The 18,988-nt window shown below is 35.8% G+C and overlaps 1 protein-coding gene across 5 annotated transcripts in view; it reads left to right on the forward strand.

Annotated features, from left to right (window-relative positions):
- The first annotated feature begins 15,308 nt into the window (after positions 1–15,308).
- The window catches only part of LOC130221377 (trinucleotide repeat-containing gene 6A protein-like), a 43,128-nt gene continuing 39,448 nt past the window's right edge, over positions 15,309–18,988 (forward strand). For 2 of the 5 annotated variants that reach the window (XM_056453829.1, XM_056453831.1), the window contains exons 1-2: positions 15,309–15,498; positions 17,771–17,822. The gene's annotated coding sequence lies outside the window, so the exon portion shown is untranslated. The remainder of the gene's footprint in view (positions 15,499–17,770; positions 17,823–18,988) is intronic. The other 3 variants (XM_056453828.1, XM_056453830.1, XM_056453834.1) reach the window with 2 other exon arrangements.

An 18,988-nucleotide genomic window follows, 5' to 3' on the forward strand; every position in this document is an offset into this window, starting at 1 on the left:
AGTCTTTGATAATAAATTAAAATGCCTTTGTAGTTGATAAGAGTAGGATCTCATTAGCAGCTCTGGTTCACATGTCCTGAGGGGTTTCTGTGTCTTATAACCCAGGCATCTGCTGGTCTCTCACCTGCAGGGTAATACCTGAGATTTGCTCATTATAAAGACTAGAGAGGTAAAAGCACCCATTAAAGGAAATTCACAGCCACCAAATCTCCCAGAGATCTGCTGTGAGTGGAGTGTCATATGATTTGGCCTTCAATGAGTGAAGTTGTGCTGAAGAGCTTACTGTAATTAGGAAACATCTGCTCTGGTGTGAGACTATTGTGTGCTTGTCTATTGCCATTACTGTACCCAGAGACTGATGTCTCAATGGGAGAACCATGAAAGGGTCAGATATTTACAAGCTGTTATTAGGTTTCAAACACTAGACCTGGATGAGATATCCCCAATCTGACATCTTTTTAAAATTTATGATATAATATAAAATAATATGTAATATATTTCCATAACTGTGGTCATGTTTGATTCATTGATTTTGTAAATGTATAACAGTATGACAGTCTTGTTGTCTTTTCTTACACAAGATTAAAAAGTGTACATGATACTAATTCTGTTGTTTTAAATATTGATTATTTATTAATATATTATCAATTTTGATCTCCAAGAGTTAATTTTACATGAAAATCATGATATAAATGGAGTTATGAATGCTAAAAATGTATTATAATATATTTTGAATGTAAACAACCGATCCTTTTCATATATATGATTAAAATTTTTACATAATTCAATGTAATGCTATATACTGTAGTTTAAGATGTAAATCAACTACTGATCTCCAAGAATTATATATTTTTGTTATTCACAACAAAATGCCAAGTGGTTACACAACAACAACATGCTTAAAATAAGAGTAATGATGGGTAATTTTTCAATATTTGTACATTTACATCCCAGTACACTTTTGAATTTGTATATAATAAAGCTGTGTTCTGGTCATTAGCTATAAGACTTGTTGTACAATACAGCTTGGACATGTTGCTGACATAACAACTGAATAAGGAAAAATGTGCACACATCACCACATCCCACATGTGCCAGCTATTGTCGCCTCGCTCAGTGGCAAGCAGCCGCATCCAGATTTGAATAAAACCAATTTGTGCGGGACAATGAATATTTCTGTGTCTAACAGACAGCTTTAGAAGAAAATCTGCATGGAAAGCTGATGGTCTCATAGCAATTTATTTCTGTAGTACCAGCCTTCCCCTGCCTGCCTGCCTGCACTCACCCCCCGCTTACAACCCAAAGATTGGATCTGTTCGAATTGAATTGAGTTGGTCTGCTGAAATATGATGCATGACATCGCCTGTCTGCTCTGCTGTTGCCACGGCAACGGCCGTCACATTGGCTGGCCCAACCGCACACGCGTTCTGCAGTAATGAGCACTTGGAAAGATGCCAGGGCAACATCCAACCAACCCCAGTCCTGGTTGTTTTCATTTCCAGCATTTCCAGCTCATAATTCACAGATTCGCTCTGCATATTTCACCATGAAAGCATGCTCACATCAGGGTCCAGCGATTTGCGCTCTAGCCTCCTTTTTTGTCTGGAATAATTACCGTCACCTTGTGCCACTTCATGGATCGGGCAGCAGGGGAACATACCTGGCTGACTTTATTTATTATCCCAGTGTCTAATGCATTATTTGGACAGTATCCACTTGAGGACCTTGAATCAGTTTAGACCATTTACTACTGTATGGCTTTCTTCCGTAGAACATATTTTGATAAAAAAAACTAAAAATTTGTAGAACGACAGTGAAAAATCATTTGAGAAATCAATTCAAGAGTTTTTTTTTTAATGCATCGCTGTTTTTAACAGCAAACAGCATAGATTTTAACAGCAAATATCGCTGAATGCTTTACAAACAGCCATTCTCTGCTTACGTCCAATTCCTTACTAATACCACTAAAACCTAAAATAATCCTTAACTGATCTCCAGTGGGTAGCACGTTCGCCTCACAGCAAGAAGGTCCCTGGTTCGAGCCTCTGCTGGGTCAGTTGGCGTTTCTGTGTGGAGTTTGCATGTTCTCCCCATGTTCACGTGGGTTTCCTCCGGGTGCTCTGGATTCCCCCACAGTCAGCATTTTAAACATGTGTTTTATGCTTATTGGAGTGATCTGTGTATTTTTTTAAGCTCAAAAGTTGGAGAAGCACTCACATCTGATCATTTTTAAAACAGTATTCATGATTCTACAACACAAAAAACACTTTGGAGGACACATGCTCTAAAAAATTAAGTTCTGAATTGATTCTAGATAGAAAAGTGATGTTTTTGAAAATCTCTGAATCAATTTATCGAACATTTTTTGCTCAGATTTTTTTTGACCATACAATAAACATCAGTAGTGTCAGATGTAGAGCACTGTTCTAAAAATACTCAGCTATGAGCGCTTCTCCAACTTTTGGAGCTTTTAAAAATGCTGAGCGTTCAGCACAGAGGGTTAGACTGCCCCTTACTACACTGCCGGTATTTAAAAAATGTGTCACTTTCATTGACCTCAACAGAAAAAAACAATCTTGTGATAACAGCACTGTTCCGGTTTTATTTTATTTCATTTTACTTTATTTTGGAAGGACACTATACTGTATAACTACAGGTGAACTATGTTTATATACTGTCCGTCCTTCTCACAACTCCTTAGCTTTTCTGATTTTGACTGCTATGTAATCATGTGTTATATAATGATTTGGAATGATAATTATCGTGAAAAGTGCTATTCAAGTAAACTTGAATTGAATTAGTTTGGACCACATTGACTTATCTGTAGAAATAAAGATAAATTGAATTGAATTGATCTTTAAAATATTACAATTATTTTATTGACAATTTTCTTTAATGTTGCACAGAAGAAAAGAAAGCATGTGGTACTGCCTCTTTGAGTCCTCACATATGTTTTGTTATGTATATGTTAACTGTTATTTCTGGTTCTTTAGTATCATTGGCTGAGAGCTGTGTGATATTCTACACTCTTAGAAATAAAGGTACAGGAGCTGTCACTGGGGCAGCACGTTTTCAAAAGGTACATTTTTGTAACTGAAGGGTCCATAATGGTACCTCAAAGGTACATTTGGGCACTAATATGCATCTTTGAGGTTCCATTGTGGACTCTTCAGGTACAAATACAGTGTGTATCTTTTGAAAAGGTACTGCCCCAGTGACAGCTCCTGTACCCTTATTTCTAAGAGTGTAGTTTCTACTATCTTTGGCATTAACGGGGTTAAACTTGGTAAATTCCTGTATGCGGTTGAGTAATACAGACAGAACAACTGCTGATTTATTGATTTCCTCACACAAAGGACTTTTTAAGACACTCAGTGATTGTGTCTTTTTATTTACACACTTGTGCCATCAAAGTGTTGTTTAAACAGATCTCACTCGTTACTCATTTATTTTACATCAAAACAACATATCTGGTTAGCTTAACCTATCTAAGTGAAGATCATGTTTACTTTGGCAGCCTGATGATTTGAATCCAACTGAATAGTTAACTAGAGCTTTTTGGCTCCTTCTGGAATCTCAGTAATGTTAATGGTAATCAAGTCAATTAACATGTCAAGAGGAGCCCCCCTTACATGCTGTACAGTGTTTCTCATGGAAGCTTGTCCTGTGGTGAAGAGTCTATTGTTATTCTAAATAAAAACACATGGATGGCGTTGAGGACCTGAGGCTGTGAGGAGATCCATTCGCTACCTGACACCCTGCCAAGCTCCTGGCTCCATATAATACACATGCTCAGCTGCACTGTTATGCAATAAAAGATTAATAGGAGATAAAGCCAAGCATATTATTAGACATTCATACATTTTTAAAGTTGGAAGATGGGGGGAATCTGTTGTCTTGCAGAACAAAAATAACCTCATCTAACAACACATGTATTTATATCCATAGAAACAGAATGCAAAAGGTTACTCGTAATTTTCCGCCAACTACATGTAGCTTTATCCATTTCCATGTATCTTAAAATACAATGCAGTGCACTGGAAAAAGAAAACGAATAACATAGAACATATTAACATAATATATTGTGCCCTATATATTTTGCAACAGTATGTATTATAAACATGTTCCTTGGTTAATGTTGAATATTGCATTTACCTAAAGTTACCTGAAATTACCATACCATGGTATCTTTTTTGATATAATTTTTTACATTTTTACTTAAAAAAATAATAATAATAATAATTTTTTTTTGCAAACTAAAGAGATTTTTTGATCAAGAAGTTCTTGTCTGAAATCACATATGATTTATATGAATACTTCTACTTCTAATGTGTGTGTTTTCATTATGTTTTGTGTTAAATCTTATTTAGTTTAAAATAACTAAAACTAAATCTAACATAAATAATGAATAATATAAAATTAAAAGGAATAAAAGCTATATAGACAAAATATATAGACATAGTATGTCTATATAGACTATGTAGACTGTATACACACAATTATATAGACCTATAATGAATAAAAACTAGGGATGCAAGATTTTTTGCCTATATGCTGATATATTTCAACTAATTTTGATCGATATCGGACCGATACCGTTATAAGTCTAATTTTTCACAGGGCTGGACAATTAATCGAAAAGTAATCAAAATCGACATTCAGAACCTATAATCGATGTAATTTTTCCAGGATGATTTTTTTTCAATAACCTTCCCTCTGTGTCACATGACCCCGCTAAGTTAAAGGCTGCAGCTGATTTCTACTTCTGCGGCCACTTTGCAGCCACATCTGATCTCTGGTCAAGTAGGACGATGGACTCATTCTTGAGCCTTACTTTGCACTACATTGACGATGATTGAGAGCTGCGCCAGAAATGCCTTGAGACGGCAAATAAAACTTGTCAGTGAACTATGAGGGCAAAAAAATTCTTTTATAAATAAATAAAATAATCGTTCATTAATTATAATCAAGTTAAAATTTTCAATTAATTGAGATTTTGATTGTAGGCCAAATCGTCCCAGCCTAATCTTTTACCATATGTACTGGAATTATTTTCCATATAATCTGTATTTTGTATTAGTGTTGTTTTTTCCCGCTAACATTTGAGTGCTGTTGAGCACATTCTTAAACAACGCTGATTTTCCATTGTGTTCAGCCGTGAAGATCAGTCGATTCATCAGCGGATCACTCGTATGTCAGCTTATAAACAGACCAGCTGATCTTTGGGCTTTAAAATGCTGTCACTGTATCTGTTTACATTCAGTAAACATCGGCGAGTTTGGTGAACTCATGACCTTCATGGCCAATCACAATCATTTCTGTTGAGCATGTGAACACAATGGCAAATCAGCGCTGTTTAAGAACGTGCTCGACAGTGCTCATATCTTAGCGAAATTTAGGTACCTATTGGTATTGAGTTCCAGTATCATGACAACACTACTGTTTATATATTAACCCTTTTGTTTGTTTGAGTCCAAAGCCGTGTTATTTAAAAATAAGATATTTTTAAAATGTAAACTATAGTAATTACTTTGCACTCTAGAAAATGTTGGGCTGTTGTAACCTAATAATGAAACAAATTTGGACATACTCAACATTCGGTTTTAACAACCGAATGTTTATGATTTTTATGTTGATGATCTATAGTAGGAAAAACAAATACTGCGGAAGTCAGTGATTTCCAACATTTTTCAATATGTCTTATTTTGTGCAAAACAAAAACTCAAACTTGGTTTGGAACAAGCCATTTTTGGGTGAACTATCCCTTTACCACAACACATTTGTCACCAAACTTTAAGCAAATTTGTGCCAGTTTGTTGTCTGCTTATTTGCTTCCTATCTGTAATGCGTATTTATATTCTGAGATTATCAGCTCTCCTTATTAGCCTTATCAGATTATCATCATATTCGTATTCCAAATTCTAAAAAAAAAAGTGATGAATTCAGGTGAAAGTGCTCATTTCCATTTGCAAACCCAGCCATGTGTGAAGTGGTATGATAAAGACTACCTTTGCTTTTAATGTGGCCAGGTCTCTTTCACGTGTGGTCATAGATGAGAGAAGGCGTAGTGTTTTCTGCCGGAAAGTATGATAGATGGCTGTGGTCTGCTCATTAGAGCTGGCGTGAGGGCTGTCGACCACTATCTGTACAGTCTCAAGAGAGAGAGAAAGAGAGATAGGCATCATTAGGGCCCCAATGAGCTCCACTCATCTCTCCAGTCACTGGCTTTATATATTTCCTTCTTGTCGGTTTCCCCAGTTTTTACCTTTAAAATGCAGCTAACAAGATCTAGCAAGCCTCATGCAGATAGTGGGGAGGATCAGGTAGGAGCTTTGTTTCAAATAGCATGCTTATTTTAGTGTAATATTTTATTACACTTGTCAAAAACGTTCCTTTTTGTTTTCCTGCTCTAAAGGACTGTTTTGAATTCAAGGCAATTTATGGAATTGTAAAGCTGTTGGTCTCTGCTGGTTTGGGGCTGGTCTGATTTTTGGCGCTTTTCCACTGCAGTGTAGTGTAGTACGGTACACTTAAGTTAGTTAAAGACCATGTTGAAAATGCCATCATCCAAAACCTAGTGACTAATGGACAAAGCATCTTTCATTTTGAAATTTAGCTCATTTGGATAGTCATGTCTGTTATTGAGGTGATTCAAGATGGCGGCAGATGTGTTCTATGTTTCACATTGTTTTTGTCTTTGTGCATTTTGAGTGTTAGTGTTGTGTTTTAGAGATGTTTTTATGCACATTTAAATAATTGATTATGGTTTATATTATTTTTGTGTGTGTCTATGTGTTGTGATATGTATTTCTTTGTAACTTTGTCCTGCCTGTCTTGACCAGGACTCCCTGAGTCATTGCATCTCAATTGGACTTTCCTGGTTAAATAAGTAAATTAATAAATAAAGTTGGGAATGTGGGTCAGTGTAGTTGGGATAGTCCCTTTGTGCTGGCACTTTTATTTTAGTTTGATTTAATTACATTTCATTTTCCAGGTTAGAGCGTACTCATTTTTGCCCGATGATATTTATTTTTCTAGGAGCTGATGGGTGTAACTGTGGCCTTCATTGGATTTGGTGCTTTTTGTACTGCCTTTGTGTGCTTTTTGCACTGGGATTTGGTGCTTTTTGTATCAGACTGTTAAACACCACATTTTTAAATCAATTCTTTTGTAAACTAGGCTTGTCATGACAAGGAATTTTTGTTGTGCAATATATTGTCGCAGAATTTGTTGTTATAAGTGATATTATTGTCATTTTGAGATTATTTTATGCCACTGATTGTATAATGATTATATAACAACACAAAAATAAAGACACTTTAAAATACGTATCATTCTTAAGGTCATTTAGATTCTATAATGATGTTAAAAAGATCCTATTATATATACTATTGAATATTATATACCTATATATTATTATATATAATTATATATTATGTTGTATTATTAATATATAATTCACTTTCTTGTAGGCTTAGTCCCTTTATTAATCTGGGGTCGCCACAGCGGAATGAACCGCCAACTTATCCAGCACATGTTTTACGCAGCGGATGGCTTTCCAGCCACAACCCATCACTGGGAAACCCATACACACTCATTCACACACATACACTATGGACAATTTAGCCTACCCAATTCACCTGTAGCGCATGTCTTTGTGGGGTGAAACCGGAGCACCCGGAGGAAACCCACGCAAACGCAGGGAGAACATGTAAACTCCACACAGAAACGCCAACTGAGCTGAGGCTCAAACCAGTGACCTTCTTGCTGTGAGGCGACAGCACTACCTACTGCGCCACTGCATTGGCCCTAATAATATATGATACTTATATATTATTATATATACTATTGTATAGTATATTTATGTTATATATACTATTAAATGTCCTACTAGGTAAATTCCCAATTATAAGCTTTGACACCAGTGAGGTAGAACGTAAATGTCATTGTAAAATGGCTTTGTTATTTGTGAATTTGTGAATATATATTTCAAAGCAAAAAAAAAAAAAAAAAACGATTGAGGACATCTACAAGTATTGCACGATAAGTTGATATATTGATTGTTGTGACAGGCCAATTGTAAACATGATAGGGAGACAAAATAATAACCAGATTTGAAGCAATTGGACATTAAGTAAATGATGAGAGGGATTTTGTGTTCGTAATAAAATTATATATTGTTATTATAAAATAATATTCCATATGTTAAAAAATGTTATTAGCGACACTGATGGCCATTAAGTGAACTGTAGCCAGCAAATGTTTGCTTCCACTTGCATTTTATACAAAAGATGTTAATTAAATTTATGCGCAAAACTGGAATATTGCATATTAGACGTGCAAATAAAGCAGCGTTTACATCTAATGAGTCAAAGACAACAAAATCATTTCTTCCTGATTAACTGGCGCCAAATATAAAAAGTAAAAATGGAATTTGCAGCGGTACTTGCTTGCGCCTCAGAAGACAGGGGTCAGATGCTGAGCACAGATGCTCTTGACAGTTGTGGAGGTAATTAATAATATAATAACACTAATACTGAAATGGTTAAGGCTTTTTAGAATGACCAAAACAACATTTCAGATGTTTTACAATGTGCTCAGCCTGCGGATTTGTCCTTTTACACACATTTTTTATTATCACATGATCTCATAACAAACATCACATGACCTTTTTTAATGCGCGTACTGGAATTTGTTCTGTAAAAAGTGTTTCCATTGTAGTTTATGTGCATTTCTTTCTTATCGAATAAAAAGTTTATCCTTCTCAGTTAAGCACATACGTTTTTTTATGTGCATTTTCAAAATGTATGCGCATCTTAGCGTTTCCATCAACCATTTTTTGTTTTCTTTGTGCATATCCAAAATGCTCATAAAAATAAGTGGATGGAAACATAGCTATTGACAGCTGGTCAGTTATTTGACCCACTGTCCACTTTCATTGGACAGCTAAAAAGTGTCAATAAACAGCGCTGTTTATTTTTGTCAAATTTCAAGCATTTTTAAAAATCTGCTCTTCTTATAACTTTTTAAAAATGTGAATTGATTCATAATGTAAATCAAGTGCTTTAGTGGACACACAATCATATGGACAGGGGAGGTGGCTTCAAGGGCTGTAAGGGAGCGAGGCAAAGTTTCCTTATTATAGTGGAAATGGTCATGGTGTGAGTTCATGCAAAGCCTATTTTGTATCATCACCAACGTCCACTGCACTGCACCAGGAGAGCTGTTCCTTACCCCAGCTCACAGAAACACCCCCCAGTGAGACGGAAACAATGCAGGCCACAAGGGTGTCCACCTGTGTTATGGATATTATTTGATCCAAGTCGGATCAGATTAGCAGCATTACAATACTAAAGAAGTCACGTGAAAAGTTTCTATGAAAGATATTTTCTTGAATTTAAGGAATTTATAAATGTTCTTCATGATTTCATACTTTACTTTTAGTTCAAGTTACTTGTTTGAAGCATGTGTGACTTAGAAAATTCATGCATTTCTGGACTTACTTACTTTACAGAAGACTGGAAGCATACTGTGAGATGTCTGGAAGACTTCACAAGTTCAAACTCCAATGCATGCCTTGCAGATGAAACGCATTACACAGAGAGGTGTGAATTATTGAGACGAGGGCAGGATGGGCATATGTAAATGAGTCTCATTTGGACCAGAGCAAAGTTTTTGAATGAAGCTGTAGGAGCTTTAGGTAGAAATGCTCCCATCTAAAATATATACCGCATGCATATATGAATGACAATTGGGTGGCTCCTCCAAGCATCATTTGCATATGTGATATTGCATTTACGTGACTGGAGTGAGACTGAAACAAGTCTGGCTGTGAAGACAGAGATCGACTCGAATAAAAGGGTAAAGATGGAAGCGCCAAAAATATATTTGCAGTGTTTATTAAATAGATGGGCTTTGAAATATTTGTTAATATATGCATATAGACTTGTATACTGGTTATCACGATTATTATGCATTCATTAATTTCAAAACACTTCTAGTTTAGCAAATCACATGAAAACTATATTTTAAACTGTTATTTATTGCTGCTCAGTAACCAATTAATACAGCACAAAACAATAATAAAAACAAACAATAGTGCATTTCTCTTTGGACTATTAAAAATAAGTAATAATTTTACACTAAAAATTATTGACATAACAATGAAAAAATAAATAAATAAATAAATAAAAATAAGAATAAATGAAAAACAGTATTTGTCTAATGTAAATCTGAGCATCATATTAGTCAAGTATTTCCATTTTAAAGAGAACAAATGTAGTCAAAGGCTCCAGAATCTCTGCCTGAAAGGCACATTTAATCAACTATATTATGAACTTTTTGGTATTTTCATTATGTTTTTTTTTTCTCTGTGGAGTAGAAATGTGTATATTTCATATGAAGTATGAAGCTTAACGGTCAGTTCTTGTCATGTGACTTGCAGTGCGCTCGTGGGAGGCGTGAACAAAATAACAAACTTGCATGCACAAAAGATACAACATGAACAACAGCCCTTAGTAAACAGCCTCAGCCACAATTAATCCAGTGTGCGTGCATATTAGCCTCTGTGTACAAGTTTGTAACTATAAACTTGCGTACAGTTGGCGTAACATTGTTTTCTTGCAGCAGTTTTGTTCCATGCAGAAACACAGTGTTGAGAATCCTTTAAAATGAATTAACCGTGACGAAGTAAAGTGCCGTTAATAGTGAAATTGGTTAATCGTTGCATCTCTAGTCTTGAAAAACCTAAAAGTGAGAGTCTTGTGTGTCAATTATGATAGCATAATCTATTTTACTGGATTATTTTACTGGATAAGATAGTTAAATATAATAAAATATATTTTTTGGAGATTCATAGTTTTATTCTACAAGGATGGATTAAATAGATCAGAAGTGATACTACAAAGGATTTCTAGTTGTTCTTTTGAACCTACTGTTCATCAGATAATCCTGAAAAAAGCACATCATGGTTTCCAGAAAAGTATTAAATGGCACAATTGTTTTTAAATTGAATAATAATTTAATTTAATGTTTTTTGAGCACCAAATTCACATCTATGAATGATATCTGATAGTAACTAAAGAGTAATGATCCTGGAAATTCAGATTTGTCATCATATAAATATATCACATTACAAAATGTAAAAATATATATATATATATTATATATATATATTATTTTATTTGTTTATTTTTATTAATTTGGGGTAATATTTCACAATATTGCCATTTTACTGAATAATTTATTATGAAAAAGTGTGGCCTGGGACCCTGGGTGAGCATAATTACAAAAGCACCTTGCTAACCACAAATTATATTATATTATATTATATTATATTATATTATATTATATTATATTATATTATATTATATTATATTATATTATATTATATTATATTATATTATATTATTCATTTTCTTTTCGGCTTAGTCCCTTTATTAATCTGGGGTCGCCACAGCGGAATGAATCGCCAACTTATCCAGCATATGTTTTACACAGCGGATGCCCTTCCAGCTGCAGCCCATCACTGGGAAACATCCATCCATACACACTCACTCACACACACACTACGAACAATTTAGCCTACCCAATTCGCCTATACCACATGTCTTTGGACTTGTGGGGGAAACCGGAGCACCCGAAGGAAAACCACGCGAACACGGGGAGAACATGCAAACTCCACACAGAAATGCCAACTGACCCAGCCGAGGCTCGAACCAGTGACCTTCTTGCTGTGAGGCGAACATGCTACTCACTGCGCCACCGTGCAGCCCCCTATATTATATTATATTATATTATATTATATTATATTATATTATATTATATTATATTATATTATATTATATTATATTATATTATATTATATTATATTATATTATATTATAAACGGGTCTCTTCCACCTAAGGGTTAACAGTGGATGAGGCAGTGTTGTGTATTAACATTCATAAATGACAGAGCGCATGGCTGTGTGAAAATGATAAATGCCTCACAGAATACTGGTCTGATAGATAAATCGAGACTGGAAGCACGGCGGCGCAGGCTGACCTGCGAACGGTCGGACAGGTAATTGGTTGGATGCAGAGTGTAATTCAGCTCCGACAAATCCCTTTCACAGCTGGCACCCTGTCTGAGAGAGTGACTCTAGGGGGATGGGTGAGAGACAGATAGAGATTGAATATAATGATGGGGTAGTGGAGGAATTGGGCGAGAGCGAATGAAAAATCGTGCCCTGCTTGGTGAGAGTCTTGGTACATCTGGGGACCAGGGAATAATGAGGATTAGGGGAAGAGAGGTGAAAAGAAAGAGACCAAAAGAAAGGCAAAGTTTGTCATGGCACGTCTGTGTGAATGTACACTCTAAAAACGCTGAGTTGTTTTAACCCAATTGTGGGTCAAAAAAGGACAAACCAAAGTGTTTGGTTAAATTTAATGTTTAAAATGTTTTTGTTTGAAGATTTAAGAAAAAAAATTTAACCCAACAATTGAGTCTGTCCATTTTTTTCATAATTGGGTTAAAACAACATTTAAAAAACAAAGTTATTCCAAATGTTTTCCTTTTTCTCGTCAAGTTTGTGGGTTTGATTCCCAGGAAAAGCAATAACTGATCAAATGTGTTCCTCCAATGCGATGTAAGTCACTTTAAATGAAAACATATTGATGTAAATGTTATATGATGTTTTTTTATTTGCCCAATTTTGTCAGTTTTTATGGTAAATAGTTTGACCGATCCAAGATGAACCACCAGCTCACCAGTTTAGAAGTGAGTCTCTGAAAGCCAAAGCCAGCCATGTATTTGTCATGCAAAGCTGTTCCCCTCCTCCTGCCCCGTCTGCCTGAGCACAATGCATCTGCCTGCGTTCCCAGGCTCCCCTTGCTCTCATCGGTCCGGGAGGGGGAGAGAAGCCCACTGGCCTGACCAAACTGACCCTTGTCCTACTGCCGCTAACTCACTCGCTAGCAGCTGGCCCGGACCTCCGCTGATCATCAATATTCATGCCTCATTCAAAATTCATTCCTAATACCACAGACGCTCAGGCCCTAGCTCTCCGAGGCCCTAGCACTGTGCTATGCTACGTTCTCATTTTATTTTAGGAAATTTCTGACCAAACAGAACTCGTAATATTTATAAATATGGCCTTTTTATTGGTTTTAGAACCAATTTTGTGCTTAAATTTGTAATAAAGACTCATTATCCCAAGCCATAGCTTTGCTTAAGACAGAATTATTACAAATATCGTATTTTTTATCATTATTGCCCTTTAACCTACTATGTTGCTGCTTTTACGTTTGATGTTTTTATTATTGTTATTTATACTGTTATTTGTTGTATTTGGTGACCTTGAATAATTTGAAAGGCACTTTAAATAAAATGCTTTGTTATAATTATTGTTATATTATAATTATTGGATATAAAGAGCTAATTAAGACATTCTGAAAGTAAAACAGTCCTTTAGCTCAAATAATAGACCATAGCATAACGCTGTGGGTTCAATTCTTAGGGAACGCATGAACCGTTAAATTATGTTAGGTAAAAGAGTTTGCCAATCAATGAAGATGTCAAAAGGCTTCAGAAAAGCACCGGTTTATCAACAACGTTGTGCATGCAAACTATGTCTGAACTCAGTGGAATGTGGCTCTACTTGCTTTTGTATTTTTAGTACCCTATTTTTTGTTCAGTGACACTCCATAACATATGTAAAACACCACATAAATCATGGGACCTGACATCAGGATGTCATTCTGATTCTACTGTATTAAAAGCAGGTTGTTTTCCTTTTGAAACAAGTTCAGTCGATAGCCACTTCTGTGTGATTCCTGTCTAGTGAGGCAGAATGAGAGCCTTCAAAAGGACAGCGTAGCCGAGCCGTTTTTCTGCTGTGTGCCACTGCTTTGTCTTTAAAATGAAAACGCAGGCAAATTCCAGACTAAAAGCTGGTGTGTGTCTATATTGTTGTAGATTTATTTAGCTTTTTTTCCTGGTCTGCACTTGGTTTGTGTTTTTGTCTTATGTTGAAAGAGAAGTTTCCCAATGATAAAGGTATGCACTGTAAACAAACATCTGAACCAGAAACTCTCTGGAGTTTCGTCTAGATAGTTTGCTTCAAAGGGCTTTAAATCATAGTTTATTTAGCTGGAGATGTTATGACTATCACCATTACCAAAATAAATGTGTTTCTGTGAAAATCCCTTAAGAGGACACTATCTATTTTAAGTATAACATTACCTTATATTTCTGTTATAAAAGATTCAGCAATTATTAGGTCACCACATACATGGGTTACCACATACCAATTTGTGGGCGACGCAGTGCAAAGTAGGTAGTGCTGTCACCTTAGAGCAAGAAGGTCACTGGTTCGAGCCCTGGCTGAGTCAGTTGGCGTTTCTGTGTGGAGTTTGCATGTTCTCCCTGCATTCGCATGGGTTTCCTCCGGGTGCTCCGGTTTCCCCCACAGTCCAAAGACATGCGGTACAGGTGAATCGGGTAGGCTAAATTGTCCGTAGTGTATGTGTGAGAATGAGTGTGTAAGGATTCCCAGAGATGGGTTGCAGCTGGAAGGGCATCCGCTACATAAAACATGTGCTGAATAAGTTGGCGGTTCATTCCGCTGTCGCGACCCCGGATTAATAAAGGGACTAAGCTGAAAAGAAAATGAATGAATTAATGAATACCAATTTGTATCTGATAAGCTTTTGGACCATAAATGTGTTGGTTAAAGTGAATCAGGGTCTGTTTAGGGACATTTTAGCTATGTTGTCATTAAAATGTAATGTTGGTTTTAGTGTGACTGTTCTTTTCTTAAACTCACATCTGCCTGCATGAATTATCCACTGCATACATTATTATGCTTTTTTGTATTTGTTAATGTATTTTATTAATGGCATTAATAACATTATTTTATTTGTATATTATTAATGTTTAATTGGCATATTTGTCTTCATTACAACTCATTCATATATCTCCATTTAACACTAGACGTAATAATAATAATACTTCGGCCAAACAAACCTGACATTAGTCAAATAGCAAAACCACCATGACGACGTACTGGTTAAACGCCCGCACTCTGGCTGTGTTTTAATGCTTAGTGAGCTTCCTATTTAGTCAGCATTTGTGGATATTAATATCACTGAACTTTACGCTTTTCTCATCACATCGGTTTATGAACACTGTTTTCCAATTCCTTTTTATTTCCAAAAATGCTTCACATGCCCGTACGTGTCTGAACAAGCATTCTTGATAGGTTTCTCCCTACGTTTTTGAACACGGCCTGAATGCGGCCACCATTTTGGAGGTGAGCGGCGGAGCTGGAGGAAGTGCTCAGAGAGCAGCGTTGAGCTCTTCCTGCAGTTACAGAGATGAATGCATGAATGCGAGAGAAGAAAATGGCGTTCGAGCAGGACAAATGTTTCCCCTCCTAGACTCTGCAAATGTGTTGAATTTCTATAGCCTTATTATTTGCTTTCATTTCATCTCTACTGCACTTTAAACTACAAGAGGTGAGTTTTGCAGTTCGTTCGGGCAATGCGTGTGTGTTTTCGTGTGATTTCCACCAATGTAAGCAGTATGCATTTATCCAGCAGCGTATCTGCGAAATCTAAGCTAAGCTCGGCACCGGAGACGCGGGTGAATGTTGTTGTGTTTTTGTGCTTGCATGGATGCTACACGTTTCCGCTGTGTTTACTAAATAGTGTATAATGTATTCATTTAGTTTAAAAAGCAGATTTTACGTGTATGTGGTCTACAGAGATCTGCTTTCATAAAGGCTTCGAAGTGACATTGCAGTCGGCTTTTACGAAGAGTATCGTTACTAACCTGTTTACCAATACAAAAGTCGAGTTTATGAACGTGCAATGTTAAAATAGGAGGTTGTGAAGCTGTTTTCTGTTGTGTGTTTTGGAATAATGTTCATTTAATTTGAATGTTTAATTCGACGTCCTGCAACTTTTCCCGATGTCGACTGAGTCTTAAGCTTAGTTGGTTACTATCAGAAGCTTTTGTTCTTAATTATAAAATATACGATACCATAAAATACGACTATGTCGCTATATTGGAAATGTGAGAAGTAACGTACAGAAGCAGAGTTTGGTTCGTTAAGAGGCTTTAGTAGCCAGCTGGTTTGTTAGCACTCTTAGCTCCGAGCTGTATTGCGCACATCAAGGAAAACTCTCGTTAATAGCTGAATAACTATTTAGTTATCATAAGGTTAACGTTTTTATTAGTTTAGTAACTTCACACAGTGGCGAGCGTTAAATGCGACGTGTTTATTTTGTCTTTAGCATTTTAAAGTACGCAGTCATGTCAGCTAACAGAGGCAAAATGCCATGAAAAAGCTGGGTTTCCTTCGCGTAGAACAGAGTAATGGCAGTACAGATTTCACATCCGCTTGTTTTGCGCAAAAGTTGTTTAGAGACGTGTTTTGAGTGCGTTAAATTGTAATGTTTTTAAGGGCAGGTCAAGGTTGATGGTTCGCCCCGTTAGCAGCAGTAGCCACTGAAGCCAGTGGTGGGGGGAGGAGGTTCTGGCTATCAGGATATATTTTAAATAAATATAGGTTCTGCGGCCTTTTTGGTTGAAAGAAGTGCATTTGTTTAATATATCAGTTAAACATTGGCAAAATAATGTGTGATGCATTTAATCATGCAGATTTTTACATGGTCTCCATCTATTTGACCACTTTGAAACTGTGATAAGTACTTGAGTTGATTTTGGTTTCATAATGTGCTCCATGGGGTGATAGTATGTGGTTTGTGCCATTTTAGAAAACACCAATGCATGTGGCGCTTCGTTTATTACAACGATTGTTGTGTTTAGTTGCTGTTTCATCAGAAATGAAACTGTCTAGGTTAATTCAGTGTGCTACCATGTCTTTTATAAGGTTGTAAAATGCATAATTGTCATTGTTATTTCTGTATTGTTTATTAAGCTTGTGCAAGAATGAAAATCCCCACATGCATTCAAGAGTTAGTTCACCCCCAAATGCTTATATTCCTGCATTTACTCCCCTCCACTCGTCCAAACATGTTTCTTAGTCTTCTGTTGAACTAAACTTCTGTTGAACTCTTCTGTACTAAAGTAGATATTTTGAAGTAGGGCTGGGCGATATGGCAAAAATCGATAATTATTTTCCATATTGAACCATAACTATATATATTTTGAGACAAGTTGTTAATGCTTCCAGATTAAGAGTACCCCAACAATAACTGAAGCCACAAATATTAGAGGGTCCATTAAATGGCATAACATATTTTTGTCCAATAAATTTTCAGTGGCCGAAAATTCGGTACATCTCTAATTTCAACACGCTTTTAGATTACCACTGTTGCACATTTCTTTTGTGTGATTGACAAAAATAGAGTAAAAAAATCCAGAGCTTATCATTGTTGGTGACAAATTTTTTCGCGATTCGATATAATATCGTTTATCAGCCCAGCCCTATTTTGAAGAATCTTGCAAAGCGGTAGCCATTGACTTCCATTGTATTTTTTTTTATTTATGTGAGTGGCTAGCGGGTTCTAACATTCATCATAATATCACTTTAGTGTTCAGGAGTGCAGAAAGCAAAGGTCCGAACCCAGTTAAGTCTAAATAAATGAGCATTTTTGGCTGAGCTATGCATTTAAACCATCTAAAATATCTGGCTACATCTAATTCCACTCTGATTCTGTCAGCTTTCTGTTGTAGTAATTACTTCTGATGTATAGCATTTACACGCTAGAAAATGGAGTATTAGATTATTAGTTTAACAAACCCGTGTGTCTTTCCTTACAGAGAATTGGATGCTATTGCCACCAAAGACATTGAAGAGAAGCAACACAGGTCAGTAAGTATTCTCATCTCCCTGCAATCATTTTCAGTTGTGTAGATCAACGCTTGGTTTTTCATCCTTCGGGGCTTTTCCTATTCATGCCTATGCTGGGCGGCACTAACAAAGCAGCTGCTGCTGGTGTAAGCAAATGCAGTTCCGTTTGAATTAAAGGGGTTCCCATTGCTGAGTAAGCTTTGCTGTTTTAAAATGTTCAACAAAAACAGTGTTTGTGTAGCTCTTTGTGACGCTACTGTATTGCAGTTGTGAGTCACAAACCTTGTGTTTATATCTGCCCGAGCTTCTTGTCGTTTTCAAATGGACTAGATAAAAACAAGTACTTTTCAATATGTCCATAGTAGTTTCAGTTTGATTTGTTTTTGTCTTGTTGTGATGCCAAGAAGCATCTGTGTATTGCTTAACCAGCTTATTTTAACTCCCAAGTTAATCATAGACAGTTTTTGAGTTTTTCTTATCAGGGAAATGAACATTGCCCCTCTATGGTCATAACCACGTCCACACCTAACAATGCCAAGGACTAGATCATAACACATTTGCTTATGCAGAGAGTGATCGCATGGAGAATAGTTCTAGCATGTGAAACGCAGTTATGATTAAAAAATTGGTTCATTTTGTTATTTAATGTGCTCTTTGTCTGATTATGAATAATGAGAAGTGTCAACTCTAATTAAGATTTTCTCACTGATTCAGATCTAAAACTGCTCAATTTGGCCAAATAATCATATATTATATATATATATATATAGATATATATATATATATATATATAGCAATTATATATGGGCAAATAATAATAATTGCAATTTTTGTGATGGCTGTCAATTCAAAATCAAAACGGCAGGTTTATAAATCTGAAAATGTGACAATTTTATATGTCAACAAGAATAATAACAGTATTCATTGTATTGTAAAAAATATATATATATATTTTAGGAAATAATTCTAAGGCATCTGTAAATTTTTATTTTCAGTTTGTCATTAAAAAGCACATCCTACTAAATTAAAATCAAAAAATATCCTTAATTTAGCAACAGTATATTAAGTATTCCAAAACACTTCAGTTTTAGTAACACTTCTGATAAATGATTTTCTGAAATGAATCTAAAAATTACAATTAAACCTGACTTTTTAATAGGATATCGAAGACACTGCACTGTCTGTCT

The sequence above is a fragment of the Danio aesculapii genome, chromosome 3 (assembly GCF_903798145.1).
Source record: "Danio aesculapii chromosome 3, fDanAes4.1, whole genome shotgun sequence".
Classification (NCBI taxonomy): Eukaryota; Metazoa; Chordata; class Actinopteri; order Cypriniformes; family Danionidae; genus Danio; species Danio aesculapii.